Here is a 17,233-nt window from a genome sequence, read left to right as displayed (position 1 = left end):
CGCCACCCGCCGCCGCCACCCCTCGCCGTCCTGCCGCCGCTGCCTGACCTCGTCGCCGGAGCCGGAGGTAGCCGCCGGTTTTCTCGCGAAAAACCGTTCGGTTTTTCCGTGGTTTTTCGTCAGTTTTTTAGATCCGTTTTTTTAGATCGATTTTTTTTTCTGTTTAGATTAATTAGTGAGCGTTCGCTCGCTCGTTTGTTTTATTGAACGCGTTCGTCGTTTAGATCCAGTTCGACATTTTTCTTTTCTCGGATTTATTCCGCGATTTTTCTGATCGTGATTTCTGATCAGATTTTCGAACTAGTATAACTTTTCTCTCGTTTATCGAAATCAGGCGATTCAAGCGCCTAGAGTTTCGTCTCGAAATTCTATTTCCGTTTAACCAACTCAAACAAGTTTTGTGTTTCTGTAAAATTTGACCTAGGTCCAGATTAGTAAATGAAGTTTGTTTCTTTCGCCGTTTGACTTTCGTTGCTTCGTTCGATTTGATTCTGTTTGCAAACCGGAGTTCTTAAGTTGAACTTTCTGGTTAGTTCTCTTATTTGAGTTTTACCCGTGCATTACATGAGTACTTATTGTTTGCTTGTTTGTTTACGATAGAGTACCCGGAGTGCGCCGCTTGCTACTTCGAATCGCTAGGTTTCGCGGATCATCAGCAAGGCAGGTAACACTTTGATCATACCCCTTTTACTACCCAGTTTTATTGCATTAGATCAATCCTCAAACATTGCATGATTAGGATCTAATTAAATTGTGGGTATTGGGAAGTAGAAGAGGTAGTACCTATCACCTGTTTCATTATCAAACCTTTGGGAGTTACTTCTACGTTTGCTTATATTGCTATGCTATGCTTGTAGACGTAGATTGGGTTTAAGAGATATTCACGACAGATGTGAGATTGTTAATTAATGGTTTACTTAAGGTGGCAACTAAAACTCACATCTGGGTGGATTGAGGTACCTGGGTATTCCAGGATTGCCTGTTTTTCTTTTTGGACCGCCACCCAGGTTCAAAAGGATCATGAGATTATTCATGCTAGAAACTTCCGTGTGCAGCCACAAGCTATTATGGGCTCTAGCATAGTTGATTAAGTTGTGTGAACTCTTACAGTGGTAGACTAGCAGATGTAGGGGATGTAGGTGTACCGGTCTACCCATCGTAAGGTGCTAACGCTTCTGAAAGACTGTGTCTCGGTCATCCGTTTCTCAAACATCATGTAGTGCGAGAATCAAGCAGAGGCGATCGAGTCTTGTGGGGAAAAGTGTGCAAACCTCTGCAGAGTGTACAATCTAATCATGGTTATCCGTGTCCCCGGTTATGGACATCTTGAGTATCTAGTACTTGGATTATCATGTGAATCTCATCATGTTACTTTAATTAATCTTGTTGGGTTAATGATGATACTTAATTGGGATTGAGATGCTGTCAACCATCTCAATGTTTAACAACCACCATGATAGTTAAATAAAATTTATTCCTTTGCAGTAGGGAAAAACTGGCTTTTCGCAAAACTGTAACCATAGAGCTTTCTACCAGCCATATATGCATATAGTATAGCATTATTATGTTCATTATTCTCTATGTGTTACATTGCCAGCATATTCCATGTGCTGACCCGTTTCCGGGCTGCAACGTTTCATGTTGCAGACTTTTCAGACGACGAGTAAGGTGCCTTAGGTCGTGGTCTTATACTCAGTGATGCCGTTGGAGTTGATGGACTCACTATTCTTCCAAGTCTTCCGCTGTTATCGTATTAGATGGCCTTAAGCCATATTTATCATACTTATTCTCTTTTGAGATATTCGTTGTAATAAGTGTGTGATTGCTACTCTGTTATAAATCCTCCATTTGTACTGTGCGTGTCAGCATTACTGATCCAGGGATGACACTGGTGCATAGCAGCACAAACTGTTTGAGGTTTGGTCGCTACAGTTCCCTACCGAAAACCATCATGCTTGTTGTGAGAAGCTCCGGTTTGTGAGAAGCCTATACCGAAACCTGCCCCAAATGGGACAAAATTTGTACCACAACATGTTGGTGCCGCTCCATGATAGCATGCCAAGTTTCATGAATTTCAAACAAGTTTTGGATTTACTAGAATTTAAAAACCAGGCATCTCAATGTTTTGCCGGCAATCAACGGTACCCTGGTGTTCAAGATTCATTCCCATTTCTTGCATGGGACCTAAGCATGCACCCAAGGACACAGATTTGATTTTTCAACCAATTTATATGCACTAGAGCATGTGCATGCAGTTCAAATTTGAATTATGCACATAAATGCATTGAAAACTCAGTTAATGCATAAAAATGTCCAAACGAACCCCCAAAAATCAAAAAAATTCACACAACACTCCAGTTGTTCTATGTTGACACGAGAAAAAAATTTGAATGCAATAAGAGGCAATGGATATCGTTCGGTCCCCAAAGGTGGGACATTCCGTACCGAAAACCATCATGCTTGTTGTGAGAAGCTCCGGTTTGTGAGAAGCATATACCCAAACCCGCCATAAATGGGACAAAATTTGTACCACGGCATGTTGATGCCACTCCATGATAGCATGCCAAGTTTCGTGAATTTCAGACGAGTTTTGGATTTACTAGAATTTAAAAACCAGGCATCTCAACGTTTTGCCGGCAATCAACCGTGCCCAGGACACATATTTGATTTTTCAATAAGTTTATACGCAGTGGAGCATGTACATGTAGTTCAAATTTGAATTATGCACATAAAATGCTTGGAAAACCAAGTTAATGTATAAAAATGTACAAACGAACCCTGAATAATTCCAAATTTTTTGACGACACACCTATAGTTGCATGTTCACTACAGATAAAGGTTCTAGCAATTCAAACACCATCCTTTGTAGCTATGACCCCATTATGTAATTCAAATGATCAAGATGATAAATCAAGTAGATCGCACACAGTTTATTATCACCAACCGTGTGAGACGCAACACAAAATATCTGGGAGCACCGTCGGTGTATAGTCCGCCCTTGCCTCACGAGAGAAGGTGCGTTGGCTACAGTCCACAGCCGGTGTGTCAAGCACACTAGCTAGCTCACTCCCCAAATATCATTTCACTGTTCATTCGTCGCCGGTGAAAGATGGGGACGTGGACCCACGTCGTGAGGGCAACTTCGGCGGCCCACTCCGGCGAGAGCGCGTGCTAAAAAGCTTCGTGATGGCGACTGCAGTATGCATCCGGGTGGCCAAGGCAGCCCAAACAGCCGCTGTTGCTTCTCAGGCGGCGGCAGCAGCATCTGCCTCGGGGGTAGCAACTGGCGAGAGCGGCACAACAGCTGTCCGTTCCGCAGCGGTGGCATTAGCCCTGCTGGAGGCCGCACAGTACCATGTCGAGGCCGTCCACACCCAGGTCGTGGCGGTCACCGCACAAATCGAACGAAGCTTCTCCGACAACGGTCGTCAACCCACGGCCGAAGAGCTGGCAATCGCCGAGAGCGTTCGAGCAGCCACCCGTTCCTGCGCGGCATACCTTTCCACGACAGAGCCTGCCAGAGCCCACATGGCGTCCTCCCACGCCCAGCTCGTGGCGGCCTTTTCCAAATATATGGCGGACGCGGATGGCGAGATGCTTGCCGAGTATGGTGCAATTAATGCCATGGAGCCCCTTCCCCAGGAGACCGTTGGGTGCGAGCTGCACATGGAGGCGGCGGCGGAGATCGACGAGCACCAGCCGTAGTAGTACTCTTTGTTTTGTTTAATTAAGAGCGCCGGTCTTTAATTTGTTAGAGTAATGGTTAGGTCAGCTAGCTCTATTTAATTGCTGAACTTGCCCGATTAAGAAGTTAGTCTCCTTTGTGTACCTTAATTATGCAATGACGTGGATGACCACTGTAACCAGGGAAATTCGAACCAAAATTTTTGACGTTCAAACTCAACACACATGGGTTAAGCTATCTGAATTGCTTGTGATGTTCACATATCGTACACAGTTCTGAATAAGGGACGTGTCTGATGACACTTTGCGCGCCAGTTTTTTGGCTTCCGCGGAAATATCTACCTCCCCGCCCCTCCCCCTTACCAAAATCCACATTTCCCCTCTTTCCGCCTTCCTTTCCAAGTTGAAAAATTCACTCCTTGCTTGCAGCGCCGCCATCTCCTTGCCGGCGACCCTCCTTCACGCTCCTTGGCCTCGCCTATCTAGCCAGGTAATCCACACCCGACCCCCATCCTCCTCCTCCTTCCACATCCCACATGCCCCTACTGCCGGCGCGAGCGCGACAGCTTCCACCCAAATCACCGACCCCTCCACCAAATAAGCGCCGGCCTAAGCCATGGTGCACACAGTATAGCCAGGACCTCAAGGAGCATTTGGCAGCGGAGAAGCAAATCGTGGTCGCACGCCTTTTTAATTCCTTTGCCCCATTTCCAATATAGAGAAGATATTTATGCACATCCTTGTTTTCAGGCCTTTCCAAAGCAGTTCACTAATGATTACCTCTCAAACCACCTATATGGTCAGGAGGCGAGGAAGGTATTCATACAACACCCATGGTTCAATATTGAAGTGTTCCTGAAGAGGAAGAAGGATGGATGTTCAATCATCCACCAGCACTAGCCTAAAGTTACAAAGACCTTCAACATCAATGAAGGCTCAATATTCGCCTTCTGCTTCAGCAGTTTTTCAAATGAGATACATATGTCTATGTACCGTCTATGATGCTAATTTCGAAAGGTTATAGATGTTGCATGTGAAACTTGGTCCTGTGGTAGTTGTGTAATGGGGTAGCTGAGTGCTGAAGCTATATGATGCTCTACTCTACTGTATTTCAATTATGAAAATGAAATATATTGTGTGCTTAATATGGACTGTCAATTAGATTAATAAATGGATTATGAATAATCGGATAATTAACCTGCTAGTGGCGAATTGGCCTGCTAATTGGGTTTTGCTATTGCAAACGGTTGTTTTTAAAAATACCGTGGGCGATGACCTCAGGCAACGCACACAGTTTCTAGGAATAAACCGTGTTGGATCAATGAACAATCACACACGACTTTCTCTTGAAAACTGTTTGCGTTAGGCCACCTTGCGCAAACGTTTACCACATGAAAACTGTGTGTGATGGACAACCTTTGCCACACAGTTTCTTCCACGGACCGTGTGTGATATATTCAATAACGCAAGCGATTTAGCGGGAAAAATTGTGTGTGATGTACCTGTGAACGGAAATGTTTTCCTTTGAGTGACTGTGTGGGATGTACATACTAAGGGAAACGTTTAGCGGGGACAGACTGTGTGGGATGTACTAGCGACCAGAAACAATTTCGCCGTATAATTGTATTTTTTAGCTCTACTATATGTATTTCCGTATTTGAGCGCTCACCGGTCGCACACGACCTCATTTTGCCAAACATGTGTGCCAGGAGAGCATATCCCCGACAGTTTCTGGGTCGTGTGGGAAGGACCCCCTATCGCCCACACTCACTTGGCGATGGTTCCAGATGCCGTCGCGGAAAGGGGTTAAAAACCGTTTGTTTAGGACCGACGCGCACCAGTGTATATCCATCCATGAATCCCCTAGAGACTAAGTGCAATTGGACATCTGCAACTTCATGTGACTCTGTATTGGCACAATCAGTACATGGACACAGGATGTAATATGCATCACCAATTCTCCTCTTTGTACTTTCAGCCAAATTCATGAACTCTGTCACGCCAATGATAAAATCCGCGGTTTTCCAATTCTTCATCCATCGAGATCGTTCCATCTGCACCACATGAATGGTAATTAAAAACAAAACTACAACATTAATACACGGATTAACTGCTGCCCAAAGATGCGTGCATAAATCACAAGGTTTTATATTCATAATTACTGAGGGCGCTCCATGTTGTTAACCAGATGTGCAATGACAAAAATTAATGGCCATTCAATTTACACGCAGAGTACTAGTACAACACTACCCTTAGGAATTGAATACCTTAATTAAGCCACTCACAAAAAGAATACCTTAATTAGTTAGCCACGCAGCGACCTCCACCTAGCAGACAGAGAAGCGCGATGCGGTGGCACACCGAGATAGCAGGGTCGAGGAGCAAATCTTAGTGCGGCTGCCGCCTGAAGTTCTACCTCCACTATCCCGCCATCGACCGTGATGGATGTGCTCGAATCACGCCGCCACCAACCTTGATGGTTGAGCTCCTCCTATCTCCCGCCGCAGACCAAGGATTGACCTCCTATGACGCCGCCAGTGGCCACCGACCGAGGATTGACCTCTTCTCCGGTAGCCGCTGCCTAGGCCGCCGCCGCCATCTCTATATGCAGAGCGGCTATTTACACGGTATCACTGTAACTCAATTATATGGACAGGGTAGTACATCACATACGGTTATGTAACTGCAACTGTGTCTAACCTATGTTGTCCTCTCACACGGTTTGGTGTGGAAATCGTGTGTGATGTTGTAATACCTAACACAAACGACATGTATAAACAGTGTGCCGTATACAACATATAGTGCCATAAGTAGTTCCCGACCGTTAGCTTATCCCCACAGTTTCCCCATTTCCCCCAAATCCTTACATAGCCTCCAAATTCCCTCGCGTGGTGCTGACATTGGGGGAATGCAGATGAGTGGTGCTGATGGTTTCGGTGCGGCTGCTCCTACTCGTATCGCCGCCACGATGGCGGTCGCGGCCGAGCACTCTCTGAAGGTCATCAGAAGGCAGGTGTACTACAGATCCGAATCATCCTATTAGGTTCCAATCTATCCTGATCTTTTTTAGCATGTCCAAACTATAGCTCCTTGGTGATTCCGTCCTGAATGACACCCCCAAGGAAAGCGATCCGCCGCCGGATCCGGAGCATGAATCCATACTCACTACAAAAAAAGACACATCCGTGACATTTTGGGCCGAACGAATTTTTTCGGTCATGCTTATGACACTTCTATGACGATAATTGTGACAAAACCCGGTATCATCATAGATGTGGTGGGCTCCTACTTCTATGACAAAAAATCATGACAGAAAATGGGCTTTTCATCCTGGGCGGGCCGGAGACGCAACTGCATGACATTTTTTGGGCCATCCATGATGGAAAAAAACGTGGTAGAAGCGTGGGCGAGGAAAGTATCTGGGAGTTCCTGGTTATTGTTGGTGGTCGGGACCGAGTGATGCACAAAGGTTTGCGCGTTTCTCTCGTACACGTATGCGTGTGTGTGTGAGGCGTTACGTGATACGTCTCCAACGTATCTATAATTTTTGATTGCTCCATGCTATATTATCTACTGTTTTGGACATTATTGGGCTTTATTTTCACTTTTATATTATTTTTGGGACTAACCTATTAACCGGAGGCCCAGCCCAGAATTGTTGTTTTTTGCCTATTTCAGAGTTTCGCAGAAAAAGGATATCAAACGGAGTCCAAACGGAATGAAACCTTCGGGAACGTGATTTTCAGGAAGAATATGATCCAGGAGACTAGGACCCTACGTCAAGAAATAAAGGAGGAGGCCACGAGTTAGGGGGCGCGCCTACCCCCCAGGGCACGCCCTCCACCCGTGTGGGCCCCCTGTTGCTCCACCGACATACTCCTTCCTCCTATATATACCTACGTACCCCCAAACGATCAGATACGGAGCAAAAAACCTAATTCCACCGCCACAACCTTTTGTACCCACGAGATCCCATCTTGGGGCCTGTTTCGGAGCTCCGCCGGAGGGGGCATCGATCACGGAGGGCTTCTACATCAACACCATAGCCCCTCCGATGAAGTGTGAGTAGTGTACCTCAGACCTTCGGGTCCATAGTTAGTAGCTAGATGGCTTCTTCTCTATTTTTGGATCTCAATACAATGTTCTCCCCCTCTCTTGTGGAGATCTATTCGATGTAATCTTCTTTTGCGGTGTGTTTGTTGAGACCGATGAATTGTGGGTTTATGATCAAGTTTATCTATGAACAATATTTGAATCTCCTGAATTCTTTTATGTATGATTGGTTATCTTTGCAAGTGTCTTCGAATTATCAGTTTGGTTTGGCCTACTAGATTGATCTTTCTTGCAATGGGAGAAGTGCTTAGCTTTGGGTTCAATCTTAAGGTGACCTTTCCCAGTGACAGTAGGGGCAGCAAGGCACGTATTGTATTGTTGCCATCGAGGATAGCAAGATGTTTTTTTATCATATTGCATGAATTTATCCCTCTACATCATGTCATCTTGCTTAAGGCATTACTCTGTTCTTATGAACTTAATACTCTAGATGCATGCTGGATAGCGGTCGATGTGTGGAGTAATAGTAGTAGATGCAGGCAGGAGTCGGTCTACTTGTCTCGGACGTGATGCCTATATACATGATCATACCTAGATATTCTCATAACTATGCTCAATTCTGTCAATTGCTCAACAGTAATTTGTTCACCCACCGTAAAATACTTATGCTCTTGAGAGAAGCCACTAGTGAAACCTATGGCCTCCGGGTCTATCTTCATCATATTAATCTTCCAACACTTAGTTATTTCCCTTGCTTTTATTTTACTTTGCATCTTTATCATAAAAATACCAAAAATATTATCCTATCATATCTATCAAATCTCACTCTCGTAAGTGACCGTGAAGGGATTGACAACCCCTTATCGCGTTGGTTGCGAGGATTTATTTGTTTTGTGTAGGTGCGTGGGACTCGCGCGTAGCCTCCTACTGGGTTGATACCTTGGTTCTCAAAAACTGAGGGAAATACTTACGCTACTTTGCTGCATCACCCTTTCCTCTTCAAGGGAAAACTAACGCAGTGCTCAAGAGGTAGCAAGAAGGATTTCTGGCGCCGTTGCTGGGGAGGTCTACGCAAAAGTCAACATACCAAGTACCCATCACAAACCCTTATCTCCCGCACTACATTATTTGCCATTTGCCTCTTGTTTTCCTCTCCCCCACTTCACCCTTGCCGTTTTATTCGCCCTCTCTTTTTCGTTCGCCTCTTTTTCGCTTACTTTTTGTTTGCTCGTGTGTTGGATTGGTTGTTTGTCACGATGGCTCAAGATAATACCAAATTATGTGACTTTACCAATACCAACAATAATGATTTCCTTAGCACTCCGATTGGTCCTCTTACCAATACTGAATCTTGTGAAATCAATGCTTCTTTGTTGAAACTTGTCATGAAAGATCAATTCGCCGGCCTTCCTAGTGAAGATGCCGCTACTAATCTAAATAGCTTCGTTGATTTGTGCAATATGCAAAAGAAGAAAGATGTGGACAATGATATTGTTAGATTGAAGCTATTTCCTTTTTCTCTTAGAGATCGTGCTAAAGCTTGGTTTTCGTCTTTGCCTAAAAATAGTATTGATTCATGGAATAAGTGCAAAGATGCTTTTATCTCTAAGTATTTTCCTCCCGCTAAGATCATCTCTCCTAGAAACGATATTATGAATTTTAAGCAACTTGATCATGAACATGTTGCACAAGCTTGGGAGAGGATGAAATTAATGATATGTAATTGCCCTACTCATGGTTTGAATTTGTGGATGATTATACAAATTTTTTATGCCGGATTGAATTTTGCTTCTAGAAATCTTTTAGATTCGGCCGCGGGAGGCACTTTTATGGAAATCACTTTAGGAGAAGGTACTAAACTCCTAGATAATATTATGGTTAATTATTCTCAATGGCACACTGAAAGATCTACTAATAAAAAAGTGCATGCGATAGAAGAAATTAATGTTTTGAGTGGAAAGATGGATGAACTTATGAAATTATTTGCTACTAAGACTGTTTCTTCTGATCCTAATGATATGCCTTTGTCTAATTTGATTGAGAATAATAATGAATCTATGGATGTGAATTTTGTTGGTAGGAATAATTTTGGTAACAACGCGTATAGAGGAAACTTTAATCCTAGTCCTTATCCTAGCAATTCCTCTAATAATTATGGTAATTCCTACAACAACTCTTATGAAAATTGTAATAAGATGCCCTCTGAATTTGAGACTAGTGTTAAAGAGTTTATGGATTCACAAAAGAATTTCAATGCTTTGCTTGAAGAGAAATTGCTTAAAATTGATGAATTGGCTTGGAACGTTGATAGAATTTCTCTTGATGTTGATTCTTTAAAACTTAGATCTATTCCTCCTAAGCATGATATCAATGAGTCTCTCAAAGCCATGAGAATTTCCATTGATGAGTGCAAAGAAAGAACCGCTAGGATGCGTGCTAAGAAAGATTGCTTTATGAAAGCGTGTTCTTCTAATTTCTATGAAAATAAAGATGAAGATCTAAAAGTTATTGATGTGTCCCCTATTAAATCTTTGTTTTGCATTATGAATCTTGATAATGATGGGACTGAATATGATCCACTTTTACCTAGAAGGCGTTCGAAAAATTTGGAGTTTTTAGATCTTGATGCTAAAATTGATAAAAGTGGGATTGAAGAAATCAAAACCCTAGATATTAATAAACCCACTATTTTGGATTTCAAGGAATTTAATTATGATAATTGCTCTTTGATAGATTGTATTTCCTTGTTGCAATCCGTGCTAAATTCTCCTCATGCTTATAGTCAAAATAAAGCTTTTACCAAACATATCATTGATGCCTTGATGCAATCTTATGAAGAAAAGCTTGAGTTGGAAGTTTCTATCCCTAGAAAACTTTATGATGAGTTGGAACCTACTATTATAATTAAGATTAAGGATCATGAGTTCTATGCTTTATGTGATTTGGGTGCTAGTGTCTCCACTATTCCCAAAACTTTGTGCGATTTGCTAGATTTATGTGATTTTGATGATTGCTCTCTAAACTTGCACCTTGCGGATTCCACCATTAAGAAACCTATGGGAAGAATTAATGATGTTATTATTGTTGCAAATAGGAATTATGTGCCCGTAGATTTTATCGTTCTTGATATAGATTGCAATCCTTCATGTCCTATTATTCTTGGTAGACCTTTCCTTAGAACGATTGGTGCAATTATTGATATGAAGGAAGGGAATATTAGATTCCAATTTCCATTAAAGATAGGCATGGAACACTTCCCTAGGAAGAAATTTAAATTACCATATGAATCTATCATGAGAGCCACGTATGGATTGCCTACCAAAGATGGCAATACCTAGATCTATCCTTGCTTTTATGCCTAGCTAGGGGCGTTAAACGATAGCGCTTGTTGGGAGGCAACCCAATTTTCTTTTTAGTTTTTTTGCTTTTCTGCTTCTGTTTAGGAATAAATATTTGTTCTAGCCTCTGGTTAGATGTGTTTTTATGTTTTAATTAGTGTTTGTGCCAAGTTAAACCTATATGATCTTCTTGGATGATAGTTATTTGATCTTGCAGAAATTTCCAGAAACTTTCTGTTCATGAAAATAATTGTTACAAATCACCAGAACATGATAAAATACTGATTCAAATTGCTTCTGATCAATAAACAAATTTTCTAGGTCTTCCTATTTTGGCTGATTTTTTGGAGTTCCATAAGTTTGCGTTAGTTACAGATTACTACAGACTGTTCTGTTTTTGACAGATTCTGTTTTTCGTGTGTTGTTTGCTTATTTTGATGAATCTATGGCCAGTAAAATAGTTTATAAACCATAGAGAAGTTGGAATAAAGTAGGTTTAACACCAATATAAATAAAGAATGAGTTCATTACAGTACCTTGAAGTGGTCTTTTTTTTTCTTTCTCTAACGGAGCTCACGAGATTTTTTGTTAAGTTTTGTGTTGTGAAGGGTGAAAGATTTGATGGATTATGGAACAAGGAGTGGAAAGAGCCTAATCTTGGGGATGCCCATGGCACCCCCAAGATAATCTAAGGACACCATAAAGCCAAAGCTTGGGGATGCCCCGGAAGGCATCCCCTCTTTCGTCTACTTCCATCGGTAACTTTACTTGGAGCTATATTTTTATTCACCACATGATATGTGTTTTGTTTGGAGCGTCTAGTATGATATGAGTCTTTGCTTTTTAGTTTAACACAATCATCCTTTCTGTACACACCTTTTGAGATAGCCATACATGATTTGGAACTTGTTAGAATACTCTATGTGCTTCGCTTATATCTTTTGAGTTATATAGTTTTGCTCTAGTACTTCACTTATATCTTTTAGAGCACGGTGGTGGATTCGTTTTATAGAAAATATTGATCTCTCATTCTTCACTTAGATTATTTTGAGAGTCTTATATAGCATGGTAATTTTCTTAAATAATCCCAATATGCTTGGTATTCAAGATTAGTAAAAACTTTCTTATGAGTGTGTTGAATGCTAAGAAAAGTTTGATGCTTGATAATTGTTTTGAGATATAAAGATGGTGATATTAGAGTCATGCTAGTTGAGTAGTTGTGAATTTGAGAGATACTTGTGTTAAAGTTTGTGATTCCCGTAGCATGCACGTATGGTGAACCGTTATGTGATGAAGTCGGAGCATAATTTATTTATTGATTGTCTTCCTTATGAGTGGCGGTCGGGGACAAGCGATGGTCTTTTCCTACCAATCTATCCCCCTAGGAGCATGCGCGTAATACTTTTCTTTGATAACTTGTAGATTTTTGCAATAAGTATATGAGTTCTTTATGACTAATGTTGAGTCGATGGATTATACACACTTTTCTTCCTCCCACCATTGCTAGCCTCTCTAATACCGCGCACTTTTCGCCGGTATCATACACCCACCATATACCTTCCTCAAAACAGCCACCATACCTACCTATCATGGCATTTCCATAGCCATTCCGAGATATATTGCCATGCAACTTTCCACCGTTCCGTTTATTATGACACGCTCCATCATTGTCATATTGCTTTGCATGATCATGTAGTTGACATCGTATTTGTGGCAAAGCCAGCGTTCATAATTCTTTCATACATGTCACTCTTGATTCATTGCATATCCCAGTACACCGCCGGAGGCATTCATATAGAGTTATATTGTGTTCTAAGTATCGAGTTGTAATTGTTGAGTTGTAAGAAAATAAAAGTGTGATGATCATCATTTTTAGAGCATTGTCCCAAGTGAGGAAAGGATGATGGAGACTATGATTCCCCCACAAGTCGGGATGAGATTCGGGACTAAAAAAAAGAGGCCATAAAAAAAGAGAAAATGCCCAAAAAAATGTGAAATGAGAGAAAAAGAGAGAAGGGACAATGTTACTATCCTTTTACCACACTTGTGCTTCAAAGTAGCACCATGATCTTCATGATAGAGAGTCTCTCATTTTGTCACTTTCATATACTAGTGGGAATTTTTCATTATAGAACTTGGCTTGTATATTCCAGTGATGGGCTTCCTCAAAATGCCCTAGGTCTTCGTGAGCAAGCGAGTTGGATGTGCACCCACTTAGTTTCTTTTGTTGAGCTTTCATATACTTATAGCTCTAGTGCATCCGTTGCATGGCAATCCCTACTCACTCACATTGATGGGAATCTCCATAGCCCGTTGATACGCCTAGTTGATGTGAGACTATCTTCTCCTTTTTGTCTTCTCCACAACCACCATTCTATTCCACATATAGTGCTATGTCCATGGCTCACGCTCATGTATTGCGTGAAGATTGAAAAAGTTTGAGAACGTCAAAAGTATGAAACAATTGCTTGGCTTGTCATCGGGGTTGTGTATGATTTAAATACTTTGTGTGGTGAAGATAGAGCATAGCCATACTATATGACTTTGTAGGGATAACTTTCTTTGGCAATGTTATTTTGAGAAGACATAATTGCTTTGTTAGTATGCTTCAAGTATTATTATTTTTATGTCAATATTAAACTTTTGTCTTGAATCTTTCGGATCTGTATATTCATACCACAATTAAGAAGAATTACGTTGAAATTATGCCAAGTAGCACTCCGCATCAAAAATTCTGTTGTTATCATTTACCTACTCGAGGACGATCAGGTATTAAGCTTGGGGATGCTTGATACGTCTCCAACGTATCTATAATTTTTGATTGCTCCATGCTATATTATCTACTGTTTTGGACATTATTGGGCTTTATTATTCACTTTTATATTATTTTTGGGACTAACCTATTAACCGGAGGCCCAACCCAGAATTGCTGTTTTTTGCCTATTTCAGAGTTTCGCAGAAAAAGAATATCAAAAGGAGTCCAAACGGAATGAAACCTTCAGGAATGTGATTTTCAGGAAGAATATGATCCAGGAGACTTGGACCCTACTGATGTCTACTACACAACCTTCTTCTTGTAGACGTTGTTGGGCCTCCAAGTGCAGAGGTTTGTAGGACAGTAGCAAATTTCCCTCAAGTGGATGACCTAAGGTTTATCAATCCGTGGGAGGCATAGGATAAAGATGGTCTCTCTCAAACAACCCTGCAACCAAATAACAAAGAGTCTCTTGTGTCCCCAACACACCCAACACAATGGTAAATTGTATAGGGGCACTAGTTCGGCGAAGAGATGGTGATACAAGTGCAATATGGATGGTAGATATAGGTTTTTATAATCTGAAAATATAAAAACAGCAAGGTAACAAGTGGTAAAAGTGAGCACAAACGGTATTGCAATGATAGGAAAAAAGGCCTAAGGTTCATACTTTCACTATTGCAAGTTCTCTCAACAATAATGACATAATTGGATCATATAACTATCCCTCAACATGCAACGAAGAGTCACTCCAAAGTCACTAATAGCGAGAACAAACGAAGAGATTATGGTAGGGTACGAAACTACCTCAAAGTTATTCTTTCCAACAATCCGTTGGGCTATTCCTATAAGTGTCACAAATAGCCCTAGAGTTCGTACTAGAATAACACCTTAAGACACAAATCAACCAAAAACCTAATGTCACCTAGATACTCCAATGTCACCTCAAGTATCCGTGGGTATGATTATACGATATGCATCACACAATCTCAGATTCATCTATTCAACCAACACATAGAACCTCAAAGAGTGCCCCAAAGTGTCTACCGGAGAATCAAGACGAAAACGTGTGCCAACCCCTATGCATAAGTTAATGGGCGGAACCCGCAAGTTGATCACCAAAACATACATCAAGTGAGTCACGTGATATCCCATTGTCACCACAGATATGGATGGCAAGACATACATCAAGTGTTCTCAAATCATTAAAGACTCAATCCGATAAGATTACTTCAAAGGGAAAACTCAATCCATTACAAGAGAGTAGAGGGGGAGAAGCAACATAAGATCCAACTATAATAGCAAAGCTCGCGATACATCAAGATCGTGCCAAATCAAGAACACGAGAGAGAGAGATCAAACACATAGCTACTGGTACATACCCTCAGCCCCGAGGGTGAACTACTCCCTCCTCGTCATGGAGAGCGCCAGGATGATGAAGATGGCCACTGGTGAGGGTTCCCCCTCCCGCAGGGTGCCGGAACAGGGTCTCGATTGGTTTTTGGTGGCTACAGAGGCTTGCGGCGGCGGAACTCCCAATCTATTCTGTCCCGCGATCGTTTTAGGGTATATGGATATATATAGGAGGAAGAAATACGTCAGGGGAGCCACGAGGGGCCCATGAGGGTGGAGGGTGCGCCCTAGGGGGGTGGGCACGCCCCCTACCTCATGGCTCCCTCGTTTCTTTCGTGGCGTGCACTCCAAGTCTATCAGGTTGCTTTCCTTCCAAAAATAACTTCTCCAGAAGGTTTCATTCCGTTTCGACTCCGTTTGATATTCCTTTTCTTCGAAACAATGAAACAAGGCAAAAAACAGGAACTGGCACTGGGCTCTTGGTCAATAGGTTAGTCCCAAAAATAATATAAAAGTGTTTAATAAAGCCCATAAACATCCAAAACAGATAATATAATAGCATGGAACAATCAAAAATTATAGATACGTTGGGACGTATCAGCATCCCCAAGCTTAATTCCTGCTCGTCCTCAAGTAGGTAAATGATAAAAATAGAATTTTTGATGTGGAATGCTACTAGGCATAATTTCAATGTAATTCTTCTTAATTGTGGTATGAATATTCATATCCGAAAGATTCAAGATAAAAGTTCATATTGACATAAAAGTAATAATACTTCAAGCATACTAACTAAGCAATTATGTCCTCTCAAAATAACATGTGCAAAGAAAGTTCATCCCTACAAAATCATATAGTTTAGTCATGCTCCATTTTCGTCACACAAGAATGCTCTCATCATGCACAACCCCGATGACAAGCCAAGCAATTATTTCATACTTTAGTAATCTCAAATCTATAAACTTTCACACAATATATGAGCGCGAGCCATGGACATAGCACTATGGGTGGAATAGAATGTGATGATGGGGGTTATGTGGAGAAGACAAAAAAAAGGAGAAAGTCTCACATCAACGAGGCTAATCAATGAGCTATGGAGATGCCCATCGATTGATGTTAATGCGAGGAGTAGGGATTGCCATGCAACGGATGCACTAGAGCTATAAATATATGAAAGCTCAACAAAAGAAACTAAGTGGGTGTGCATCCAACTTGCTTGCTCACGAAGACCTAGGGCACTTGAGGAGGCCCATCATTGGAATATACAAGCCAAGTTCTATAATGAAAAATTCCCACTAGTATATGAAAGTGACAAAACAAGAGACTCTCTATCATGAAGATTATGGTGCTACTTTGAAGCACAAGTGTGGTAAAAGAATAGTAACATTGTCCCTTCTCTCTTTTTCTCTCATTTTTTGGGCCTTCTCTTATTTTATGGCCTTTCTCTCTCTCTTCTTTTATTCCTCACTTGAGACAATGCTCTAGAAAATGATGATCATCACACTTCTATTTATTTACAACTCAATTATTACAACTCGATACTAGAACAAAGTATGACTCTGTATGAATGCCTCCGGCGGTGTACCGGGATATGCAATGAACCAAGAGTGACATGTATGAAAGAATTATGAATGGTGGCTTTGCCACAAATACAATGTCAACTACATGATCATGCAAAGCAATATGACAATGATGAATGTGTCATGATAAACGGAATGGTGGAAAGTTGCATGGCAATATATCTTGGAATGGCTATGGAAATGCCATAATAGGTAGGTATGGTGGCTGTTTGGAGGAAGATATAAGGAGGTTTATGTGTGAAAGAGCGTATCATATCACGGGGTTTGGATGCACCGGCGAAGTTTGCACCAACTCTCGAGGTGAGAAAGGGCAATGCACGGTACCGAAGAGGCTAGCAATGATGGAAGGGTGAGAGTGCGCATAATCCATGGACTCAACATTAGTCATAAAGAACTCGCATACTTATTGCAAAAATCTACAAGTCATCAAAAACCAAGCATTACGCGCATGCTCCTAGGGGGATAGTTTGGTA

Source organism: Triticum aestivum, chromosome 4D (assembly GCF_018294505.1).
Source record: "Triticum aestivum cultivar Chinese Spring chromosome 4D, IWGSC CS RefSeq v2.1, whole genome shotgun sequence".
NCBI classification, from domain to species: Eukaryota; Viridiplantae; Streptophyta; class Magnoliopsida; order Poales; family Poaceae; genus Triticum; species Triticum aestivum.
This window is presented reverse-complemented; position numbering follows the sequence as displayed.